Below are 22907 nucleotides of genomic sequence, written 5' to 3' on the forward strand. Positions count from 1 at the left end.
ACAAACATTCGTTTGTTTTTTGTTTTTGTTTTTTTTGCCTAGTAATTTAGCTTCCAAGAGAAAAAGTATGATTTTAAATAATCGTTAGACTATAGTTCGGTATATAAAATCCTGAAGGAAATTCGAAATAAAGTTAAATGATAGGCCCCTATATTTTTTAATTCTTTTATGCAAGTCCACAAACAAATTAAATATTTTAAAGATTAGGCCGAACGTTGAAAAAATAGTCTCGCAAGTTGACGCAGCTGTTTCTAGCTTAAAAATTTAAATTAAACTTAATTTCTGTAAACATCATGCAGGACATGATCATCATGATATAGTATAAATGAAACAGACCCTGTAAGAAAAAAATAGCTGTAATTTAATAATTGTTTATTAATATAATGTGGTCCTCTGCTAATAGAATATATATGCTGACTGTAAAAAAAATCTGAATCAGGGTGAAGCAGATTTGATACAATACATGGCTGAAGGAACGGGGGGGGGGGGGGGCAGGCCCCCTGTAATTTTGCTGAAATTTAGGTATACTATAGAAAACATTGCTCCTTTATGCTCGGGCCCCCTCAATAATAACCTCTGATGATCTATTTTTCTTTTGCTTTTGGGCCCCCTCAATAATAACCTCTGATAATGTATTTTTCTTTTGCTTATTAAAAATTTTTTGGTTTGTAGCCTCCCCCAACCTGAAACTGAAAAATGTTGTTTGGTTGTGCTCACCCCCCCCCCCTCCAACTAAATTAAGTACGAGCCTATTCTCCATCCCTGAGGTTTTCTTTCACCAAAGAAAGATTAATTGGTAACAGTTCAGATATATATAGCAATATTTACGGAAGGGAATATTCTCGTTTAATTATGAAGATGTGACAGTAACTCAGTCAAAGCCACAGTGAGTGTAACATTTATTTAATATTATTGTTAATGTTTACAAATAGTGAAATACTGATACTGTGAAATTTTATGGATATATAGAAAATATAAAAGTACAACCATTTATTGTAAATCACATACATGAAAAGCTTCTTTTTTTTCAAGCAATTGGAAATTCTTCATTTTTTCATGAAATTATTTTATTTCGTATGTATGATAATTTATTTCGTATTTTAATTCAGTCAACAAATCATTGCCGCAGCCTAGTTCCCTTCATTATTTTCAGCAGTTCAGTGACAGAGATAAAATGATCATTTGAGGTTTATACCCCCCCCCCCTCCCCACCAAATGAAACTGAAAAATGTTGGTTTTGGTCCCCTTCAACTGAAATTGATTCCTTCTTACCATGCTTACAGGCTTAACTATGAAGATGTGACAGGGAGTGTAATAACAATAATTGTTCAGACGAACACATATTAAGCTGATATACGTATCAAATTTTAATGGATAGATAGAAATTAATAAACAATTACAACCATGTATTATAAACTACATAAAGATAATTTTTCAAGCAATTTGAAATTCTTCATTTTTTATGATAATATTTTATTTCGTATATATGTTTATAGGTTTATTCGTATCAACAAATCTGTGTACGAGTTAATAACGCAGCCTGGTTCCCTGCATTTTCAGTGACAGAGAACCAGAATAAGATTTGTAGGGAAACAAGCCTTGTTACAAGGTTTGAGGTTTGTTTATTTTATATTTTAATTTACACTTTTTAAAAATTATTATTATTATGCAAAAATCTGTGTGCAGATGAATATTTACATTTTAATGTTACAAGTCGTTTTGTGGTTCATATTTGCGGTGACTGTCCCACGTGTGTTTACCTGTTTCCATTCACCTACTGACCTGGAGTCTTCAAAATATACCTTCTGTAATCATGACTGTTGTAATCTTGTTTTTATGTTAGTTTACCGTATGTAACTTGACTGTTGTATAGATTTATAGCGATCACTGCAAGCTTTTAATATTTAGGTGAGGAGAAATTTCAGACTATCAATCACAGGCACTTGTTTCATATACGGTGCACCCCTACTTATTTTTACCACAAGGTATCTAACTCAATTTCAGGCACCCCTGCTTCAAGCTCGTATTTTGTTCATGTATCATTATCAATCATTAACCTACTTTAAAATGACATCGTTCACTTCAAGAGACTTTTTTCTTGTCAAATAAATCGTTTCAGACGTCTCTGGTAGAGTCTCTTTATTGTAAAACACTCATTTATTCCACGAAAATTACCTCGATACATTTTAAGACTTTAGATGGGATACAACTTCCAGTTGGGGATAGAATAAAACCAGAGACTTCCGAGTATTCCATTCCGAGGTCTCTGGTTTTATCCTTCATTTATAACCCCAACCGCAAATTTGTATCGAAAATTACCTTGATACATTTTAAGACTTTAGATGGGATACAAATTTCATTTTTTTCACAGGTCACGAGGTTTCAACTTAAAAAATAAAAATTCTCACCGTTAAGATATGTTGGAAATTTTAGCTTGATGTGTTGATAATTTGCCAAATTATTATGTAATAAAGGGGACTTTATATGATCACCCGGCACTGTCGCTTTAGTTCAGTCTTCACAACAATTCTTTTTCAGCACATGCCCTTCGGGCATGTAGACCTATCATTTTTACCCAGCCCATTCAAATTTGTACATGTCCTACTCAAAATTCTTACATTTACCAGTATTGTGCAACAAAAAAAACCCATTAGGTATAAAGGTTTTATATTACTTTTTTCAGCATCGTAAACCAACCATGGCCTGTGATTGCCATTTTCTAAAGCGTTTTTGTTCATAAATAACTTTTGAGTTGCATGCTGGTCATTTGTTGGCCGGTTTAGCTGAACTGAATTTCAGAAATGGGATCATGACTGTAGTGCCACAGTATGTGGCATTGATGAACATCTCGTAATTTAGCAAGCAACTTCGAGAAAACAAATAGGTTAAACTAAACACTTCAATGATTAGATTGACAATCATTTGACAGGTCGTATCGAGAATGTAGACAGGCAATCCATCGACATTACATATAGCAACGTTTAAGCGAATAATGGGGGAAGGACAGAATAAATGGCAAGTAAAGATCGTACAATGAAAGAAGATTCACATATGCCCTCTTCGGACATGTAATTTGGCAATTTTTACATGCCCGGCTGCAAATTTAACAGGTCCCTGGCATTGGACTCCCGGGTTATTTGGAAGACTGTTTGTTTAGTTTCATGAGGTCCGACAACATTGATTCTCAATGTCTGCTCCCTCTACCCCATACACTTATCTTGATAAAATTATATATAAATTATATTATTAATTATATAAATTGATATAAATTATATAAACCGGTCTTGTTTATATAATTTTACAATGTCATAAACAGCTGCTTAAGTGCATATAATATTGTAAATGGATTTATATATAGGATTAGGGAAAGATCCTCACTTGATTATGGCAGCATATTTAGCTCGTAGGAGTTTATTATCTACCACACATGATCAATGTCACTTTTGGACGTGAATGACTTTTGACACCCTAACTTCAGTTCAAATCAACATTAACTTTATGTGACGTCTCTCTGAATCTTTTTTGGCATGTAACTTGGGTAAAAACAATTAAGTACTCTTGATGCATTTGATTTCTCTTAGCCCGTTTAAACATTTCCAAGGTCTATACCAGTTTTTGCAGGGGCAAAACTATGTAGAAGTTGGAAAAGAAACCCATCCCTTTTTGACGTATTTGGTTTTCGAGGGGTGAAAATTTTCAATATTACACTCAACTACATGCAATATTTATTATATCATACTGAATGTTTTATACAAATAATAGTGAACCTTGAGTGCATAAATCTGCGCAGTCACTATTTTTTGGAATATCACCCGTCGTCAAGCAATGTTGACTGTTGCGACACTGGGCGTGGCTTCATTATTCAGCGGATAATAGTGCTTTTTAACAAATGTTTCTTGACAAATCAGATTAATTCATCTAATATACCTGAAAGTACAATATTAATTAATTGTCATCATTTTCCTATATTAGCATTTTTACTGGTACAGTGTAATGGTTTTGAAATGATAGGAACATGCACTGTTCAAAAAGTCTTAAAATGTTGTTTTGGCTCAATTTCTTTGTTAGATTACTGTGTTGAACTAAGGCAGGCCAGTTAAAGTAACATGATCCTATAGATTCCATGTACATTTAGTACTGTAAAGTAGACAAATTTATTGTTCTCACAAGTAGTTCTCAAACATTGATTTAAGTTGGTCTCCTGAAGGATGTAATAATGCAATTGGTCTGCTTAAGGTACAGTGTATAATATAGACATGCATATTTTATTTTGAATTTGTATTATGTCAATCATTAGAAATATATGGATCTTAAATAAAAAACATTGTTTTCATTAGAATTTAAGATATGTATAATAGGCATATATTCTTCATGCTTTTCCATAGTTAAGTCCTTTTTTACAGGGTCTCTGCTAGAATCATGTGGACCCCAGTGTAACAAATCTATGGAAAGAGAGAAAATCTCAGCTCAAGGGTCAACATGTCTTTATTCCAAGAAAGGTAAATTGATAATTTTTTCTGCTAAAATACTCTTTTATAAATTATAACATCAATGCAAAAGAGTGAACAAACAATGTACCTAACAATATTTTGAAAATGAAAGTGCAATAACAGTTAATAATTATGATCAATCGTATGAATGTTAATAATCCAATCAAAGTCCTTGTTGTATATCATTTTTGCTAGGGCTGTGTATTGAGCAAAAAAAAAAAAAAAAAAAAAGAAAGACATTTTTTAATGCGATATGCAATATATTGAATTCTTTAACAATTCTGTCAAAAAAGTCTTATAAATCATTATGCATGAATCTTATAAAAATAATAATTGTTTTTTACTCATTTTTAATTTTTTGTCTCACCGTCTTTAAAAATTACACTTCAAATTCAAACTTTTCTTGACTGTAAAATCAACATGTTAAGTAAAGTTGTCTATGTATTTTTATGATTTTGTAATAATCATTTAAGATGTGCTACCTCCTTAATGATTATGTCATTTTTAGCTCACCTGAGCCGAAGGCTCAAGTGAGCTTTTCTGATCACATTTTGTCTGTAGTCCGTCTGTCTGTCTGTCCGTCTGTCTGTCTGTCTGTCTGTCTGTCTGTCCGTCCGTCCGTCTGTAAACTTTTCACATTTTCGACTTCTTCTCAAGAACCACTGGGCCAATTTCAACCAAACTTGCCACAAAGTATCCTTGGGTGAAGGGGATTCAAGTTTGTTCAAATGAAGGGCCACGCCCTCTTTCAAGGGGAGATAATGAAGAATTAGTGAAAAATTAGTAGCATCTTTTAAAAATCTTCTTCTCAAGAACCACAAAGCCAGGGAAGATGAAACTCATGTGGAAGCATCCTCAGGTAGTGAAGATTCAAGTTTGTTCAAATCATGACCCCCGGGGGTAGGGCGGGGCCACAGTGGAGGATCAAAGTTTTACATAGAAATATATAGGAAAAACCTTTAAAAATATTCTTCTCAAGAACAGCAAAGCCATGATGAGTCATATTTATATGGAAGCATCCTCAGGTAGTGTAGATTCAAGTTTGTTCAAAACATGACCCCCGGGGGTAGGGCAGGGCCACAATGGAGGATCAAAGTTTTACATAGAAATATATAGGAAAAATCTTTAAAAATCTTCTTCTCAAGAACAGCAAAGCCATGATGAGTCATATTTATATGGAAGCATCCTCAGGTAGTGTAGATTCAAGTTTGTTCAAATCATGACCCCCGGGGGTAGGGCAGGGCCACAATGGAGGATCAAAGTTTTACATAGAAATATATAGGAAAAATCTTTAAAAATCTTCTTCTCAATAACAGCAAAGCCATGATGAGTCATATTTATATGGAAGCATCCTCAGGTAGTGTAGATTCAAGTTTGTTCAAATCAAGACCCCCGGGGATAGGGCGGGGCCACAATGGAGGATCAAAGTTTTACATAGAAATATATAGGAAAAACCTTTAAAAATCTTCTTCTCAATAACAGCAAAGCCCTAATTGGTCATATTTATATTGCAGCATCCTCAGGTAGTGTAGATTCAAGTTTGTCCAAATCATGACCCCTGGGGGTAGGGCGGGGCCACAATGGAGGATCAAAGTTTTACATAGAAATATATAGGAAAAATCTTTAAAAATCTTCTTCTCAATAACAGCAAAGCCCTAATTGGTCATATTTATATGAAAGCATCCTCAGGTATTGTAGATTCAAGTTTGTTCAAATCATGACCCCCCGGGGGTAGGGCGGGGCCACAATGGAGGATCAAAGTTTTACATAGAAATATATAGAAAAAAAATTTAAAAATCTTCTTGTCAAGAACAGCAAAGCCCTGATTGATCATATTTATGTGGAAGTATCTTCAGGTAGTGTAGATTCAAGTTTGTTCAAATCATGACCCCCGGGGGTAGGGCGGGGCCACAGTGGAGGATCAAAATTTTACATAGAAATATATAGGTAAAACCTTTAAAAATCTTCTTCTCAAGAACAGCAAAGCCATGATGAGTCATATTTATATGGAAGCATCCTCAGGTAGTGTAGATTCAAGTTTATTCAAATCATGACCCCCGGGGGTAGGGCGGGGCTACAATGGAGGATCAAAGTTTTACATAGAAATATATAGGAAAAACCTTTAAAAATCTTCTACTCAAGAACAGCAAAGCCCTAATTGGTCATATTTATATTGCAGCATCCTCAGGTAGTATAGATTCAAATATGTCCAAATCATGGCCCCTGGGGGTAGGGCGGGGCCACAGTGGAGGATCAAAGTTTTACATAGAAATATATAGGAAAAACCTTTAAAAATCTTCTTCTCAAGAACAGCAAAGCCATGATGAGTCATATGGAAGCATCCTCAGGTAGTGTAGATTCAATTTTGTTCAAATGATGACCCCCGAGGGTAGGGTGGGGCCCAATAAGGGGATCGAAAGTTTTACATAGGAACATATAGAAAAAAATTTCTTCTCAAGAACAGAAAAGCTATGTTTAGTCATATTGATATGGAAGCATCCTCAGGTAGTGTAGATTCAAGTTTGTTCAAATCATGACCCCCGGGGGTAGGGCGGGGCCACAGTGGAGGATCAAAGTTTTACATAGAAATATATAGGAAAAACCTTTAAAAATCTTCTACTCAAGAACAGCAAAGCCATGATGAGTCATATGGAAGCATCCTCAGGTAGTGTAGATTCAATTTTGTTCAAATGATGACCCCCGAGGGTAGGGTGGGGCCCAATAAGGGGATCGAAAGTTTTACATAGGAACATATAGAAAAAAATTTCTTCTCAAGAACAGAAAAGCTATGTTTAGTCATATTGATATGGAAGCATCCTCAGGTAGTGTAGATTCAAGTTTGTTCAAATGATGACCCCTGGGATAGGGAGGAGCCACAATGGGGGATCAAATTTTTACAGAGGAATATATGGGAATTTTTTTTAAAAAATCTTCTCATGTACAACAAAACCATTTGTTAAAACAAATTATATATTGACATCAGGTAGTTTAAAATTCAACACCCCCCCCCCCCACACCGGTAATCTTTTCAATTCTGAACTGATTTGTGCTTTTGCCTTGCCAATGTGCTCAGGTGAGCGATGTGGCCCATGGGCCTCTTGTTGATCAGTTTTAATTCAAAACAGTTACCGGTAAATATAATCTTTGGTGATTGAAATTCCCAAGTTTTTCACACAATTACATAAAAAAACTGCCTGCCCATAAGTTATTTTTAGCTCACCTGTCGTTGTTGTCGTCTTTGTCATTGTTGTTGTTGTTGTAAACTTTTCACATTTTCATCTTCTTCTCAAGAACCACTGGGCCAATTTCAACCAAACTTGCCAAAAAGCATCCTTGGGTAAAGGGGATTCAAGTTTGTTCAAAGGAAGGGCCACACCCTCTTTCAAGGGGAGATAATTAAGAATTAGTGAAAATTTAGTGGTATCTTTTAAAAATCTTCTTCTCAAGAACCACTGGGCTGTAAAAGTTGAAACTTAGGTGAGACCTTCATTACATAGTGTAGATTCAAATGTGTTCAAATCATGACCCCCTGGGGTAGGGTGGAGCCACAATGGGGGATCAAAGTTTTACATAGGAATATATAGGAATAAATCTTTAAAAATCTTCTCCTCAAGAACAACAAAGCCATGATTAGTCATATTGATATGGAATCATCCTCAGGTAGTGTAGATTCAAGTTGGTTCAAATCATGACCCCCAGGGGTAGGATGGGGCCACAAGGGGGGATCAAAGTTTTACATAGGAATATATAGAAAAAATCTTTAAAAATCTTTTTCTCAAGAACAACAAAGCCACAATTAGGCATATTGATGTGGAATTATCCTCAGATAGTGCAGATTCAAGTTTGTTCAAATCATGACCCCCAGGGGTCGGGTGGGGCCACAATGGGGGATCAAAGTTTTACATAGAAATATGTAGGACAAATCTTGAAATTGTTTTTCTAAAAATACAACAAAGCCACAATTAGTCATAATTTATATGGAAGCATCCTCAGGTAGTGTAGATTCAAGTTTGTACAAAATCATGACCCCCGGGCGGGGGGGGGGGCACAATGGGGGATCAATATTTTACATAGGAATTTATAGAAAAAAAATCTTTAAAAACCTTTCTCTCAAGAACAACAAAGCCACAATTAGTCATATTGATATGGAATCATTCTCAGGTAGTGTAGATTAAATTTTGTACAAATCATGACCCCCAGGGGTAGGGTGGGGCCACAATGGGTGGATCAAAATTTTACATAGAAATATGTAGAAAAAAATCTTGAAAAATCTTCTTCTCAAGAACAACAAAGTCACAATTAGTCATATTGATGTGGATTCATCCTCAGGTAGTGAAGATTCAAGTTTGTATCAAATCATGACCCCTCGGGGTAGGGTGGGGCCACAAGGGGCGATCAAAGTTTTACATAGGAATATACAGAGAAAAAAAATTGAAAAATCTTCTTCTCAAGAACAGCAAAGCCTTGTTAAGTCATATTGATATGGAAGCATTCTCAGATAGTGTAGATTTAACTTTGTTCAAATCATGACCCCCAGGGGTAGGGCGGGGCCACAGTGGAGGATCAAAATTTTACATAGAAATATATAGGTAAAACCTTTAAAAATCTTCTTCTCAAGAACAGCAAAGCCATGATGAGTCATATTTATATGGAAGCATCCTCAGGTAGTGTAGATTCAAGTTTATTCAAATCATGACCCCCGGGGGTAGGGCGGGGCTACAATGGAGGATCAAAGTTTTACATAGAAATATATAGGAAAAACCTTTAAAAATCTTCTACTCAAGAACAGCAAAGCCCTAATTGGTCATATTTATATTGCAGCATCCTCAGGTAGTAAAGATTCAGATATGTCCAAATCATGGCCCCTGGGGGTAGGGCGGGGCCACAGTGGAGGATCAAAGTTTTACATAGGAATACATAGGAAAAAACTTCAAAAATCTTCTTCTCAAGAACAGCAAAGTCATGTCTTGTCATACTGATATGGAAGCTTTCTCAGGTAGTGTAGATTCAAGTTTTTTCAAATCATGACCCCTGGGGGTAGGGTGGGGCCACAATGGGGGATCATAGTTTTACATAAGAATATATAGGGGAAAAAAACTTGAAAAATCTTCTTCTCAGGAGCAGCAAAGCCATGTTTTGTCATATTGATATGGAAGCTTCCTCAGGTAGTGTAGATTCAAGTTTGTTCAAATCATGACCCCTGGGGGTAGGGTGGGGCCACAATGGGGGTTCATAGTTTTCCATAGGAATATATAGGGAAAAAAACTTGAAAAATCTTCTTCTCAGGAATAGCAAAGCCATGTTTTGTCATATTGATATGGAAGCATCTTCATGTAGTGTAGATTCAAGTTTGTTCAAATCATAAACCCCAGGGGTAGGGTGGGGCCACAATGTGGGATCAAATTTTTACATAGGAATATATAGGAAAAAATCTTTTCATCAACAGAAAAGCCATGTTTAGTCATATTGATATGGAAGCATCCTCAGGTAGTGTAGATTCAAGTTTGTTCAAATGATTGGGGGGGGGGGGGGTAGGGAGGGTCCACAATGGGGGATCAAATTTTTAAAAAGGGAATATATAGGAAAAAAATCTTAAAAAATCTTCTGCTCAAGAACAGTAAAGCCATTTGTTATATTGATATGGAAGCATCCTCAGGTAGTTCAAAATCCAAGCCCCCTCCCCTTTAAACTTTTCAATACTGAAGTGATTTGTGCTTTTTCCTAGCCAATGTGCTCAGGTGAGCATTGTGGCCCATGGGCTTCTTGTTTTTGATACGATATATTCATTAATCTAGATATGTATCGATATACAGGTAAACTTCGGTATCTCGAACACCGGTATGTCGAATACCACGGATATCTCGAAGTGAATCAACGGTCCCGGCCGTTTTTATTATATTTATGATTTTAAAAAACCCCGGTATCTCGAACACGGAAATCTCGAATACCTCGCTTATCTCGAAGTAGATTTACGGTCCCAAGTGCTATAAACACATGCGTTATCTCGAAGTCCAACAAATTCTCGCTCCGCTGAATTCACACCTTAGTACACAATAATCCCATTATGCTAATTTTACGGTCTGTTGAACGTTTCCATTAGGTCTAGCACTGGCTTCATGGGACCATTGCTGATAATCACACCTTATTAGTCCCAAGCTGTTGTTTTTGGTAGTTAAATTTAATTACGCAGGCCAGGTGATTTGGAGGTGTTAATAAAATGCACTCTCAGAGATACTATGACACGATAATGAAACAGCAGCTTGGGGACGATTACTGTACTAGAAATTTAAATTATCGAAAATACACGCTTATACACATCATTACATATCAAAGTAAACACTGAACACATCAAAGTGATATTGAACTCAAGAAATTAAACAATTAAAGACATTATTTTGAGTATAAAAGTCAGTACCAAAAATCAAATCTTCAGTAAATATCATGTCCGATAAGGCAATCTAACGAAGGTCCCAGTAGCCAACCAGGGGATAGTTAGATTATCTGACCGTGGTGTAAAAAGAAAACTTAAAGTTCATACAATCGAAACAAAGTTTGCTTTTGTTTATTCATATTGGCAATTTCAGTAAATTATTGTAGAACGATAATTCCTGTTGTTACATTTAGGCATGTGGGTATATGTACATATCCTGTTAAAGTCTTTGTGTATCACATTATATCATGATATACTTCAGACAAATTAGTACACCCGTAGTTTTGAATACAATTCATACATTGATTTCATTTGCCACAATGGTCTCTTTAATATTGCAATAATGCATTTGGTCTTCCTAATGCATGTACAATGCAGATACTGTATATACTCTATGTCCAGCTTATAGGTGAGTCATAAAAAGATTAGTATTTTGAAACCAGGTTAAAACATCAGAGCATTGATTTGAAATTGTCAATTGATTCTGGCAAAAAGTTGTACTGATTTATAAGCGGGTCAATAGCAAATCCCTCCAAAATAACCTCAAAAAATACAACTGACTTATAGGTGGACCACCTTATAGGCAAGTATATATACGATATAGTTTTTGTTGAATTTTGCTAACAGCAAAACACTATGAATAATGAATTTTGGGAAAAAAAGATTATTAAGTTTAATGATGCATGTATGTAGTATAGAAATATTGTTCATATGCCTGTACATGGTACAAATATGCATTTTACAGAGTGTACATATGCCAGAATCATATGGACCGCAGACTGGCCCTGGTGATTCCGTTAAGAAAAAAGAGGAAAAATCAGTGCTTGTGCTCATTGGTCATTGGACAAAGGTAAATAGATTTATTTCATGAAACTAAACATGTAAATTACTAGGATATTAAAATATCACAATTAAAATACATGTACTGATTTATATATATATGGATATCAGTTGGTCTCCTTGATGGAGTTAAATGCATTTGTTATCCCTTTTAAGTGGATCATTTAAATATTATGCAGTTTATTTAGAAGCTCTTTATTATCTGCACTGTTCACTTTTACAGGGTGTATGCCAGAATTTTTTCAAGAACAGTCTGAATCTGACATGGAAAAAATTAAGAAAAACAGCCTTCCTGTTTATAAATCTACATTCTGACAAAGGGTAATTTTGTTTAGTTCAATTAGAAGTGCACATTTAAGTTCAGTTGCTTTCCTTAATGATATATTATAGCATTTTTATTCCCTTATGAACAATATGTATACTTGTAAAGCATGTATCACAAAATCTTCTGCAAACAAAGTTTTGGGTGTATAGTGTTTGTTGTTTAACGTCCCTCTTGAGAATTTTCACTCATATGGAGACGCCACCACTTGTCGGTGGAGAGCTGCAAATTTTTGTCCTATACTCAGCACTTATGGCCATTGAGCATTGAGGGATCTTTATCGAGCCAGCACCTACTGTGACATGGGACCTCGGTTAATACCTCTGTCTCATCTGAAGAACGGGTCTCCATGTCCCACAGTGGGATTCAAACTCGCGATGTAAGAATCAGCTTCTTTCTCCGCGACTCTAGAGTAGATGCTCTAACCACTGCATCTGCTCTACTTTGGCAACTTTGGGTGTATATAAGCATAGGAATCATCATGTCCATCTGTCTGTTCATGTGTTTGGCCACTTTTATGATTAGTTTTTTGTTCCAATTCTGGCTGAGATAAATTGATTTAAGTCATCTAAATACAAACAAATTAAGGGAAAATACCAGGGTATTGGAATGAACATTTTGGAATACTGTCTAATTGTTCCATTGTAGTTGGTTTCTTTAATGTTGAAATAATGCATCTGGTCTTCCTAATGCATGGCATACACTGTATGCATGTGTAATGTTAAAGTTGGCTGAATGTAAAACAGTTCTTGCATTATGACAAAGGTAAATAGATTTAGTTCATGTAACTAAACATGTTAATTATTAGGGTATTAAAATCTCAAGTTTTGAATACTGATTTACATGTGGATCGAGAGTAGTTGGTCTCCTTAATGCAGTAATAATACATTTGGTCTCCCTTATGCATACTGTATATTATATAAATTTAATGACTGACATGTACGAGGGTTGATCCAAAAGTTCATGGAATTTCTTCATATTTTATTTATTTATTAGTGAAAGTGGTTGAATACTGATTTACATGTGGATAGTAGTTGGTCTCCTTAATGCAGTAATAATACATTTGGTCTCCCTTATGCATACTGTATATTATATAAATTTAATGACTGACATGTACGAGGGTTGATCCAAAAGTTCGTGGAATTTCTTCTAGTGTTGTACCGATAATCAGAAAACATCGATTGTCGACAAAAAAATGCTACCGATTCCGATGATCGATTATAGTTTTTCATAATCGATCATCGGAAACATACTTCTAATACAATACATTCCGGAATTATCCATTTCTGGTTTAAAATTTATTTCTTCTTAACGAAAGAAAATGGCATCTGCATCTGATACTAGCCAACTAGCACGAAGCAGAGGTGATTAAGAACCGAAGATGCATATATAGGGCCTAAAAAAAATTATTTTTGTTTCCTGTAATAACCCGACCGACCCATTCAATTTACCCCCGGGTGAATTTTTTTTTCTGCCAAATCTGTGTTTGCTCTTTGGTTTGATCAATCAGCTGATTCTTTTTATTCAAAAAATATTAATTGTGTCTTTTATTTGAGATATAAATATGCAACTTAGTCAACATTTACATTAAATATAGAGTGATCAATTCCCCCCACGACTTTTTGAAGTTCGTTTTCTGCCGCTAGGCAGCCATGTTGGGTGTCCACTGTAAATATTTTTAGGTCTAGAAAGTGTAAAAGAAGCAAAACAACAAAGAAAATAATATATTATGTATTTTATATATTCATGTTAAAGAAATAAATGAAATTATTGTAATAGTCTGCTTTTTGTATACAAAACTATGAAGAAATCCAATTATAATCGGTGAAATCGCATCAGAAGCAGTAACCGATTCCAACCGATGATCGATTATGAAAATTAACTGATGTCTCATCACTAATTTCTTCATATTTTTTTTTATTTACTAGTGAAAGCGGTTGAATACTGATTTACATGTGGAGAGTAGTTGGTCTCCTTAATGCAGTAATAATACATTTGGTCTCCCTTATGCATACTGTATATTATATAAATTTAATGACTGACATGTACGAGGGTTGATTCAAATGCTCATGGAATTTCTTCGTATTTTATTTTTTTATTAGTGAAAGTGGTTGAATACTGATTTACATATGGATAGTGGTTGGTCTCCTTAATGCAGTAATAATACATTTGGTCTCCCTTATGCATACTGTATATTATATAAATTTAATGACTGACATGTACGAGGATTGATCCGAAAGTTCATGGAATTTCTTCTTATTTTATTTATTTATTTGTGAAAGTGGTTGAAAATTACAAATAAGAATATAGACACTTGTTGAATTTTTTTGATAAAAAAATATTTTAAATTTTAATGATAGTAACTCTATGTTAGTTGCCATAGCAAAGGATGTTTTAAAATGCAGGGGAGACATTTACTTGTTCATTATCATTTTAATTCTTAATACGTGATATAAGAAAAAACCTGCGCCAAGTGGCAAATAAAATGAGAATTTTGTCATAATTACGATTGCTTGACCACTAATATACCTGTATGTGAGAGTTTTACTGATTTAACTTGATATTTAGATTATTAGTTGATGATTTCTTGTTCATCTTTTAATTGTTAGAGAACGTCACATTTCAGTCAAGTTATAAGTTTTGTTAAAATCTTAGGAACACTCTGACTTAAAGGGGTATACTACTGATACAGGCTGGAGAAAAATGCATTTAGCAACTGATTTTCCAGTGGCGTGAGAAATTTAAGAACAATAGAACTTCCATGGTGTGGCTGCTTTTGGAGGGTCTGTTTTTCTCGTAGACAAATTAAGCGTTGATGGATGTTGACCGCTGACGTACTGTGCTTGACTTTGCTACTGAATTGGAACATCATATGGAAAGATGGGGAGTATTTTTGAAATATGAATGTAATATAAAGATAAGTTGATTGGTGGATACCCAGGCTTTTCTTGAGAGAAAAAAGGAGAAAAAGGCAGGATATTCTGTAGAATTACTTAGTTGAATTGAACATGAGGGTGAGATGCTCCTATAACATGACATGACATACTTAACTTGACGTTACGTCGAAGTCTCCCCCGGATTTTACAACTATCAGTGTTCAGAAAGCTCATGTGACCTTATTGGTAATTGGAACTTAGTGAAATTTTCCAGTATTGTTGCATAATGACTCTATATTATAAATATGCCTATTGTTTGCTTTCATCAAATCACAATAAAATTTTAGAAATAATTAAATTCCATGAACTTTTGGATCAACCCTCGTGTTAGAAAAAAGATGGATCTAAGATTGAACAGGTTATAATTCACCTGAGTCATTTAAATTACTTATTGCTATCTGTTCTTGTTCAGTCATCATGTGTCAAGTATTGTCTGTAAACTATTGAACATTTTCAGCTTCTTTTCTGGAACCAGTTTCAACTAATTTCTCGGTTGAAGTACTGTATAGGGGATTAATTTCAGGGGTTGTAATTTTCATGTTTTTCTCTCCTCTGACACGATCGCAGTTTGTTGAATTCGCGGAATTGGTATATAACTAAGGTTACATGTACCTCCCTTCAATGTCTATATCCATTTACCGGTAATCCATAGCATAGCTAGAAGGCATTAATCAGCGTTATGTATTCACTTCACGAACAACAGGGTAGATTTATATATACATCAGCAAGTTCGATAGTTATTTGAATGATTTTATAAAACCAAAATGTCGACAAAAACATGATAATGCAGGTAACAAATACACGTCGTAACATAGTTACGTACGGGTATTCAAAACCCATGACCCTAGTGTTTTGATTGATGAAACATGTAGCGTTGGCTATTAAAACAGTTTTTTTTTTTACAAATACAGGTTATTATCTGCTGGGTGATCTAAATCAATGTTAAGCGTGATAATTAAAATAATTGAATGACAAGTACGATTCGTAATTACTGAAATGACCATGTACTGCACGTATATTTACCTATCGTAGTCTATTCTCAAATTTCCAAATATAACATGTAGGTTATTGAAAACTTATTCACTGTTTCTTGAATTCACGGATTTATTCACACCGTGAATATAGCGAATATTAACACCGCGAGTTATTTTCCCCCTATACAGTATACAGACTTAATATAGAAATGATTTTATCGACTTTCTCAATCTATGATGAATTTAAAAATGTAAATATAAGCATTTAATTGTAAATATTTAACATTTAGCATCTCATAACCAGAGTTGGAAATTACTGACTGCCCGAGGCAGTCTGTTTTTCAGGTAGGCAGGGACAAACTTTAGATTAACCTCGGTGGTCGGGGTCATTTAAACAGGTAGTTCCTGTTTTCCTTTTTTTTTTCAGGGTATAGTAAGTCTATAGAAATTAAGTAAAATATAGTATATCAAAGGAACACTTCTAGTTAAAAATATGAGATGACCTATAGGACCAATATTGGTTCAGTCTTTAGAAAAAGCTTACCGATATATGTTCCGGTCACTGACTTTAGGTCACGTGTGTAGTTTCTTGTTTCTCATGTATTGCTTTAGTTCTACATTAATGGTAATCTAACAACCAAGCTTTATGATAAACGTGATGACTTTAACTTTTCAATCATCAACTTCCCTTACTTATTCAGCAATATACCTTCATCACCTGCATACGGGGTTTATATCTCTCAGTTGATTCGATACGCAAGAGCATCCTCTATGTATGAACAATTTTTAAAAGGAGGTAAGTTATTGACAAACAAATTGCTGAAACAAGAATATCAGCAGTCTTGTTTAAAGTCATCATTTTGTAAGTTCTATGGTCGATACAATGACCTTGTCAGCAAATACAATTTATCATTAAGTAAAATGCTGACTGACGTTTTTCATACTTATTGTTAGGCCATTATTTACACACTGAATTGTGTATGGAATTTTCTATTGTTTCCCAGTCGTGACAAGGAGCACACAGCGGGTGTGACTAGTCTGCAGGGGATGCTCACTCCTCCATGGCACCTGATCCCACCTCTGATGTTTTGGAGGTCCGTATTTGCTCTGCTCCTATTTTGTATTTTTTGATGGGCTTTTGAGCTTGAATACTGATTGTTATCTCGATATATTTCATTCTACTCAACTGTGTGTTCATGTGATCCTACCTCAGTATTTACAGAATGATACATCCTTTGTTTGAGGGTCATTCTTGATGTCTGACTGAGTAATGGCAATGGGACATAAAACCTTAACTGACCTTACCACATTCTTTTCTAATCTGAAAACCCTCATGCATTTTTAGCATAACATATCGCCAATGCACACATTATTCCCGAGGAATGAACTGCATCTACTCTGCATAGAACAGTATCTCTCCCACTGGCACAACAGTACTATTACATGTCATTATGTTCTTGAAAGGCAAACACAGCAATTATTGCTCGGCATGATTTTTTTTCATGACACCTGGAGTATCGAGTAACACAAAGTGAATGATTCATGTCCTCGAACAAAGTGTGCTTACAATGAGGTTTAGTTCCGGTTGATTGCGTTTAGTTAAAGAGAATTTATGATCTGCATTTCCATAGATGTCTTTTATATCAACACCAAACATGCATTTAAGGAAGAAAATATATTAAGTAAAATGCAAAAGCCTGTATTAAAAAATCAAAGGACAAGTGCACTTAAGCAATGCTTAATGGGTCCTTTTTCAGTGCCATATTACTTTAGAATGTATTACCAAATTGTTCTCTTTTGGTAATAGTTAAACACAAGTGGACATTTCTAATTAAAATCACATTAAAACATCACCTAAATCAGCATGGATTTGAAACAAATGAAGTTTTTTAAATGTCTATAGATACCCCAAATCCGGAAAAGTCGTACCGAACCTATTTTGAGTTTCGTTTATTTAAATCAAGGGGAGGAGACATTTAAATCAGACACTTGAACAATCTGATGGTGGATCATTGACAGGCGCGTATGCCGAATGATACTTCTTGTGCTATTTTACCCGAGAAAAAAATCGAATGAAGTTGTATAGATACCTGTATCCATAGTGATCAAACTAAGAAATTTGCATGCTTGCATTTGAAATAATACAATAAGTATTAACATTAGTTCCTTTAAATTTTAAAATGAAAAAAAGTGTATTTGGTGGCTTTCAATACCAGTACCATTGTCTTGCATGAATGTTAAAATGGTTGACACTTTTATTTATGATGACATTTTAACGACACTAAACTCTCCTAACCATCCCGTGTTCCTAAAACCAAATACATACAAACTTCTCTATGCGGCTTGACTTCGATATAATGATACAGAACGTGGTTATGTTTTACAGTGAGCATCTTTGAGGAATGTTTACCGGGGTAGAACTCACGTGACTACCAGTATTTTAAATAATTTATTCCACGGGTGGGTTCAACATAGGTCATACAGGTAAATAGCTCTTGCTTGTTATAGGAAAAACATTGAACTTTTCATACATTTTTAATATTTTAAGTACAAGCCTAATCATGTACAAATTTCCTACTTTCACACAAGTTTTATAAATGTATAATGCATTTTTTGTCAATCGCACAAGTTTGTACAGTGTTAGGCTGACAATAAACAAAAGCTTTGAAATGAATGACCATCCTCGATTTACTATAGAAAATCACGAATGTCGGCTGACCCCTACCACATTGTATGGCTTTGCTCTTTGTATATTCAAAATTTGTTGAATCTTATGGTTTAGATATCAATTAATGATCTGAGATGGAAAATTATGCTTAATTTAATTTACCGGGGCCCATAAGTGCACTCGTTCTTTAGTGTTTATACAGGTAAAAAGTTTGAAAAAATAAAAATGTGCCAACAAATGGTTTCGAACCAGGACACTAAAAATGTTCATGGTGAGAGTCTGCGGTCTATTGTTCTGGGCTATGCTGACTATGAGGACATTTGTGATAAATATAAACCAGTATGATAGAAATAGGTTTTCACGTTTTTTGTAGGTTTTTTTCTATGAATTTCGACCCTAGGCACCTCTAAAAGAACCTTGTTTTAAATAATCATAATTTAGGGGCAGGCAAAGGGTGATTATATTGCATCTATCGGGTATAATTTTCTTATCAGAAAATTGTAGAGATATGCAAGGTTAATTAATGACAACATTTATTTTTCCTTTTTGCCTAATACTTTTATGATTTTCACTAATAAATTGATTATTGAAAAAAAGCCTTTATTATGACTGCTGATTTTATCTCCATCTGTTAATTTTCAACACCTTTTCTCATGATTATAGTAGATAGAGAACAGATTATGATTTCTAACATTTACTTTTACAGATCATTTTCTTGAGATAGGTGGAACCAACAGTCAAATACAGACACTTCTAAGAAAAGTAAAAATCTGGCTCAGGTAAAAAAAAAAAAAAAAAAAAAAAAAAAAAATCATTTACAGTTTTAACAATTAGTAATTTTACCTTAATTAACTGGAAAAATCTTATTTGACGAAATACAGGTCAAGAATGAAAAGTTTAAAGCCTAGTAGGGATTTTGGTCAATCATTACAGGTAATCTGCAGTCCCTCTTGAGAATTTTACACTCATATGGAGACGCCACCACTTGCCAGTGGAAAGCTGCAAATTCTGTCCTATACTCTGCACTCATGGCCATTGAGCAGTGAGGGGTCTTTTTCATGCCAGCACCTACTGTGACATGGGACCTTGGTTTATAAGGTCTCATCCGAAGGACTGGTCTCCATGTCCCACAGTGGGATTCAAACCTGCGACATAAGGATCAACTCCTTACTTCGCGACTCTAGGGCAGACGCTCTAACCATGGCGCCACGCTTGTGACTAGCTCAGTTTTAAAGAAATCATTCAAGATATTCTTTATCAAACTTAATATGCTGATACATATATAATTAGTAAGACCTATTCAACTATTTCAAAAACTTTTGACCTTTCCTGTGACCTTGACCTCACTTTCCTTCAATTTGCATTTTGCATGGTTTTAAAACCATTTAAAATATTGATATCTAAGGCTATGCATCTATACATAATTTGGTGAGAATTTATCATTTATATCCATTTTTTTTAGATCTCAATTTCAATTTTAAAGAAACTTTTCAAGATATTCTCATCAAACTTCATACACTAACACAAAATTTCATGTTGCATTACTATACACTCGGCGGGCATACATGTCCTATGGACATATTTCTAGTGTATTGCTATTTCTGTTGTTTGTTTACTTCCGGTCAGTAAGTGCCCCCTAGGGGCAAGCCCCAGTCCTGTTTTCTTTTCCAGGGTTGCAACAGCGCCCCCTAGAAAAACAAGTTGCACCATCCAATTAAATCGTATTTTGTGCTGCTTTATGCCAATGAAATTAAGGCTGGACAGCATATGTATTATATTCTGACCAATGGGGTTGCCGTATTTTCAAATAATTAGGATAGACTTACCACTTCAGCATTCCTTTCATCACTGAAGTGATATACATGGTCAAAAATTGACTAACTTTCATTTTTGTGTCAACTGCAGAGCAGAACGACACTTAGAGATCACTTTACCTGGTGTCTGTCTGTCCGTCTGTCACACCTTATATCTCCAAAATTTTGAGAGGCAGGGTTTTGATAATTAGCATTTATATATGTTTTTGAGCTCATGATACTATACTTTAAAACTGTATGAAATTCAGTTACCACACAAACTTATATTTAAATACTATGAAAATACATTGGGATCAGTATTCCACAATGAATCATGTTGACTGACAAAGTGACAATTAAAGTAAAGACAGTCTGAAATTCCTTTCCTCCGAGGATTGTTGGAAGCACCTACATGTGTATTAATAAAATGATAAATAGTTATTCCTCATAATTTTAATTAAATTATTCATTTGAGGACTGGAGAACTATATTTTCTCCGATTGCCAGATTCTATCCCAGTCTTTTAAATACTTTTGGGTCCTTTTTTTCCTTGCAGGCAAATGCTTGAACCTCCATGCTAATATTAAATTAATAGCGGACCACTCTTAGATTTATTTACCTCTTTAATGACGATACCTAGCAGGTGACATATACATTCCTTGAAACACTCTAGTTCCTATTTGATTTTCACTAATATAAAGATTATTGAAAAAAGACTAAGGTGCTCTATAGTGATCAGTCTATTCATTCATCTGTCTGTCAAATACACATATCCCTTATGCTTGTTCAGAATACAGGTGACTCTAAATACTTCAAACTTTATATTTTTTAATTAGATACATGTAGCTGCTTTGGAACATCTGAAAGGTCTATTACATTATCACTAGTTTTACTAGTTTTCTTCATGTAAGTTGAATATATTTTAAACTTTTAAATTTTTATTTTTTCCAGGTAAGAAAGAAATTCAGGAGTTCTTAAATTGCCCTTGGAGTTCTTGGATTGCATCAAACGGCTAAAAGACCTCAACAAAAACAGCGTCTTGAAAATAAAAATGAAAATATTCAGTGAAAAAAAAAATGATGAAAGAGCCACTAAAAATCTTCAAGCCTTTGAGCTGAAATCTGGAAGTCAATCTGTGGACTTTACTAGTAAGTCATAATTACTAAGTCATCATTTGTGTATAATAAATACACTAAACTGTAAACACTTGTTAAAATGTGTATAATTTTTAGATATAATTTTTATCTCATAGACTTCAATAGTTTCATGTAATTTAAGTAATAATGAAAATTTCCTGCTGTCTAGCTAGATTAGAAACTATTATTGTCCAATTTTGGATATTGTGAAATAATTCATCTAGTATGCATACATGTGTGTACACTTACGTGTAAATTAATTGTTATAGCAAATTCAATCGATCATTAAGTTGAATGTTGACTAATGTTTTTCTTCAAAATTGTTTACACTGAATTGTTTGTGGATTTTTCCATTTGCCCAATCATGTCAAGGAGCACATGGCAGGAAATGCTTTCTCCTCCATTGCACCTGGTGTTTTTAGAGTCTGTTTGCTCTGCTCTAATTATGTATTGTTTCAATGGACTTTAAAGCTTGATCACTGTTGGTAATCTTCATATTTCATATACTATTAGAGTACTTGAAGAAAACTGTAAAGATTTAACATACAATATAATGCATGTATATTGCACTTTAAGTACAGTGTATGTGGTTAAGAAATGTTAAATCGTCTCATAGTGCATTGAATTTGTTGAAAATTAGAAAATGTGTTGAAATTTTTTTTGAAATAATGTTAGATTGCAGATTTTTTTAAATCATGCAAGTAAGAAATTGCTAAATATTTTTTAGATTTTCTGGACAGTCTAGATGAGTTCTCACTATATACCTAGCATTGTCATCCCAGTTAAAATTTAAGGAGCAAGGTTAATTCCTAAGCTCTACCTGGACAAACTTGCATGGATTAAAGCACATTAACAGATTTACTTCAGATGCTTGACCTGATCTACATTTTCCTCATGTGTTTTTTTTGTTTTTGTTTGTTTGTTGTTTAACATCCCTCTCAAGAATTTTTCATCCATATGGAGATGCCACTACTTGCTGGTGGAGAGCTGCAAAATTTGACCTATACTTTGCACTCAGGGCCTTGAGCAGTAAGGGATCTTTTTTGTGCCCACATCAACTGCTAGGCGGGACCTCGGTTTATATGGTCTAATCTGAAGGACTGGTCCCCACATCCCCAGTGGATTTGAACCTGAGACTTAAGGATTAAATCCTTACTCGCGACTCTAGATTACAAACTCTATCCTTTGCGCCACATGGGGGACTCCACAAGATTAAGTGTTTTGAGCAGTCCTATTCTCATGTAATTATAAACTCTATGTTGAACAAACCTGCAAAGATGATGTATGTACATGTAAATGTTTCAGGGTACCAATCCTT

General features: G+C 34.5%; 1 long non-coding RNA gene across 4 annotated transcripts; it reads left to right on the forward strand.

Moving 5' to 3' along the window:
- The first annotated feature begins 1551 nt into the window (after positions 1-1551).
- LOC133176624 (uncharacterized) lies at positions 1552-21756 on the forward strand. 4 transcript variants are annotated; one of them, XR_009719497.1, is made up of 6 exons: positions 1552-1616; positions 4404-4499; positions 11666-11770; positions 11984-12081; positions 19367-19439; positions 21405-21756. It is a non-coding gene; the product is annotated as an uncharacterized LOC133176624 (long non-coding RNA). The 4 variants fall into 4 exon arrangements; XR_009719498.1 differs by lacking the exon at positions 19367-19439 and having other exon boundaries at positions 21405-21754; XR_009719500.1 differs by lacking the exons at positions 19367-19439; positions 21405-21756 and adding an exon at positions 18379-18458.
- Positions 21757-22907: the final 1151 nt, after the last annotated feature.

The sequence above is a fragment of the Saccostrea echinata genome, unplaced genomic scaffold, assembly GCF_033153115.1.
Source record: "Saccostrea echinata isolate AGI-Se365-2 ecotype Australia unplaced genomic scaffold, CSIRO_AGI_Sech_v1 ptg000077l, whole genome shotgun sequence".
Lineage (NCBI taxonomy): Eukaryota > Metazoa > Mollusca > Bivalvia > Ostreida > Ostreidae > Saccostrea > Saccostrea echinata.